The sequence below is a fragment of the Sinocyclocheilus rhinocerous genome, unplaced genomic scaffold (genome assembly GCF_001515625.1).
Source record: "Sinocyclocheilus rhinocerous isolate Xijiao unplaced genomic scaffold, SAMN03320098_v1.1 scaffold2264, whole genome shotgun sequence".
Classification (NCBI taxonomy): domain Eukaryota; kingdom Metazoa; phylum Chordata; class Actinopteri; order Cypriniformes; family Cyprinidae; genus Sinocyclocheilus; species Sinocyclocheilus rhinocerous.
The window spans coordinates 481,921-485,725 of NW_015665058.1; the positions used below are offsets into that span (position 1 = coordinate 481,921).

The 3,805-nt window shown below is 39.2% G+C and overlaps 1 long non-coding RNA gene across 3 annotated transcripts in view; it reads left to right on the forward strand.

Moving 5' to 3' along the window:
- The first annotated feature begins 2,088 nt into the window (after positions 1-2,088).
- LOC107731106 (uncharacterized) overlaps positions 2,089-3,805 on the forward strand; it is a 6,324-nt gene continuing 4,607 nt past the window's right edge. For 2 of the 3 annotated variants that reach the window (XR_001638740.1, XR_001638742.1), the window contains exons 1-2: positions 2,683-2,873; positions 2,982-3,021. This is a non-coding gene — a long non-coding RNA (uncharacterized LOC107731106). Of the gene's footprint in view, positions 2,241-2,682; positions 2,874-2,981; positions 3,022-3,805 lie in introns of those variants that run through there. The other variant, XR_001638741.1, reaches the window with a different exon arrangement.

Sequence of the window (3,805 nt, forward strand, 5' to 3'; positions counted from 1 at the left end):
TTTTTAATAATGCTAATTTTTGTGCTGGTGCATTGCTGAAGTGTGAGGTGGTGATGGGCTACTGCTCGCCTGGGGAACTGTGAACCTAAGAGTGCCATATCGACTTTCACTCATAGTTGAAAGATGCTGTGACTGAGTCCATAATCTGCCCATAAACAAACAGTACGGTCATTACAGAAGATATGTTAACATTAAGTTAATTAAATTTTCCATGCATTACAGTAGGTATTAATTATAGATCTGTCTCAATGTTAATTGAATATTAAAAGAAAAGATGGGATTATTATTATTAATTATTATTAAGAAAAGAATTGGAGGAAAATATTCAATGTTGCTAGGTGATTTATGTTTGGAATGTTTAACTCGATTTTTCTCAAAATCAACTTTGCTGTGTTCATCGATATTTTAAACGGCTGTAGCTCAGTCATTTTTTTGGTTAATTTTAACAAATCATATATCATTTTGAAGGTGTTAATGGAGAATGTGAAAATAAAATAATTTTTCAAAATGTGCTTATTTTGACTAATTTTGCCAGCACTGATCACATATAGATTTTTAAAATATATATATATATATATATATATTTGTTTATACAATTTATTGAATGTTCCAGCTAAATAAAGGTACATTTACTGTAAAATAAAGCACTGTTTGTTTTATTTCAATATTATGTGTATTTGAAATGTGTATCTTTGTTCTTATTTTTAATAACAAACATAATGTAATGACAAAGACTTTTATGTTTGCCCAATTTGGCCTAAATGTCTGCCAATGTATTTTTTATTTTATTATCTTGTAAGTCTTTGTTTTTAATAGGAAAATATAGGTCCTTGTTTTTTGAATGTATGTGTGTCTGGTATAATATCATGTTATTTTTGCCAATTTAAGAGATTTTTGCTTGTGCAAATGTTTTTCCCTTCTTTTTTGCATTTCAGGTGAATGTGACAGTCAAAGTGGTGCAGTTGGTCGAAGACAGACAGGGTATGACCCGTAGTAATTAAAGATTGCAAAGGTCATATGATGTGGCAGATCAGACTTGTGGTTTGTCTTTGACTGTCTGGGGAGGAGATGTGTTGGAAAAAAGGGAAGTGGTATACCATCAAGAATGCATCTGTTTGACAATTTGATGGTTACACTTGTTTGTCTACCACTACACAGTCGTCTTTAACTGTTGTACCGGATGTCTCAATTACTGTTTCGCAACCAATTGATAATTTTAAAGTCAAAGAAGGAGAAATTGTGACCGCAGATGTGAAAGCCCAATACATGTGTCCAAAGCTGCATACCTTGCCTGCTGTCAATTTGGAGACATTGATGACCAGATGTCAACAATGTACAGCATACCGCAAAAGTGAAGTCAGTACTTCATGCAACAGTCACTGTACAGGATAGCAGTGATAATATGAGCACATTTGTATTGGATGACTTTGTGCTTCGCCAGTTGCTGACTGCAAATTGACAGTCAAGTGGAACCAGATCAGTTGGCAGCCAAGTTGCTCAGTGATGACAGACGTTTGCACATCAAATTCAGAGGACAACGTGTTATGTCTGCATCATTTGTGTTTGATTCTGATTCAGCTAATCAGTCTTCTGAAGCAGAATGGAATGATGGTGTGATAAGTAGTGGTACTGTGGAAGAGTGTGCAGAACCACTGTCTGAAGTTTTGATGTTGGAAGAATTGTTTGCAGATGAAACTGTTGAACCTTCAGAGAGTCAGTGTTTGGGGGAAAAGGGCAAAGGAGCTGACTCTGTGTCTGCAAATCAGTCTTCTGAACGACAAGGGAAAGATGTCATGGTAAGTGATGCAAGCATGGAAAAATCTGCAAAAGCACTGTCTGATGATGTGATGCTTTAAGAATTGTTTGTTGTTACGACCCTTTAAGATGGTCTAGGGGTAAAAGGAGTAACATTAAATTTGTGGCAAATCTGTAAACTTGATGGAGGCAGCAAGAGACAATGCAGGGACACAAACTGCCAACGAAAGGGATTTATTATACAAGGTGAAAAGAATCCATATAACTACAAAATATAAATTCTCAACAGGCAAATGTGTTCTGTCCAACTCAACGAATACAATACCAGATCATCAAGATACGCATTGCAATTTGGTACATCATGTAAAACGATATTAACAAGGCGCTGGAAAGTTGCTGGGGCATTTCTAAGCCCAAAAGCCATCGCCGTATACTGGAGGAAGTTATCTGGGGTTACAAAGGCTGAAATCTCAGAAGCTTGTGAGGTGAGTGGAACTTGCCAATATCCTTTCAGCATATCAAGCTTTGTAACAAAACATGCAGAACCGATGTTATCTATACAATCCTCCATTCGAGGTAACGGGTAACTGTCTGGCACAGTCACAGCATTTACCTTACGGTAATCTGTGCAGAATCTGAATGTGCCATCGGGTTTGGGAACAAGTAGGCACGGAGAACTCCAGGGACTGCAGCTGGACTTGGCTAAATCATGTTCCAGCAAATACTCTACCTCTTGATGCATAACAGATCTTTTCATTGAGTTTACACGGTAAGCATGTTGCTTAATAGGACGAGCTCTGTTCACATTAATATCGTGTTTCAGGACATTTGTTTGTGTAGGAACATCACCAAACAGACATTTAGAATCAGAAAGTAATTTTTCAATGTCTATTCTCTGATCCACAGTCAAATGATTAAGATATGAGCGACGATCTTCTAAAATCTCTGAATTTGCTAACCTTGCACACTGCTGAAAAGTATGACGAAGCACCACACCATCTGTGTCCGCACCCAAGGTAACAGGAGATGGCGCCAGATCCACGGCTAGCGCAACAGAAGAGACAACGGGCCCTGCAGTGTGTTCCACAGCACCGGCCGTTGGCGTTGACGACTCTCTGGTATGATAAGCTTTTAACATGTTTAGATGACAAACATGGGTTTTTCGTTTTCGATCAGGTGTGTACAACATATAATCAGTTTCACTCATTCTCTTTTTCACAACATAGGGACCAAAGAAACGAGCAGACAAAGATGATCCTGGGACAGGTAACAACACAAGCACTTCGTCACCAGGTTGAAATGATCGCGCTACCGCTTGCTTATCATATTTACTCTTCATGTCTTTCTGAGCATTGGCAAGCGACTCTCTAGCCAGCGACCAAGCAGTATGTAGACGATCTCGAAACTGGCTCACATAATCCAGTACACTAGTGTTTGAATTCGAATTGGGCGCCAAAATCCGTTCTTTAAGAACCTTCAACGGACCTCTAACTTGGTGTCCGAACACAAGTTCGGCTGGGCTAAAACCAAGAGATTCTTGAACGGTTTCTCTGACAGCAAATAAAACTAAGGGAACCCCCTCATCCAATTCTTTAGCAGTGTCCTGGCAATATTTCCTAAGCATTGACTTAAGGGTTTGGTGAAAGCGCTCAAGTGCGCCCTGGCTCTGCGGGTGGTACGCACTTGAGACTCGGTGAGAAATTGCCAGTGATTCAAGTACTTGTTTAAAAAGTTTCGATAAAAAATTCGTACCTTGATCAGTTTGCACTATTTTTGGGAGTCCAAACGTGGAGAAGAACTTCACCAAGGCTTTGCTGACAACAGGCGCAGTGATTTTTCTTAAAGGAATCGCCTCTGGAAATCTGGTGGCCACACACATAACACACATAACAGACTGGTTACCAGACTTAGTCTTAGGTAACGGACCAACGCAGTCTACCATCACATGTTCGACATGTTCGAAAATCACAGGTATAGGAGACAAAGGAGCGGGTGGAATTCTCTGGTTTGGTTTCCCAACAATCTGACAGGTATGACAAGTACGGCAATA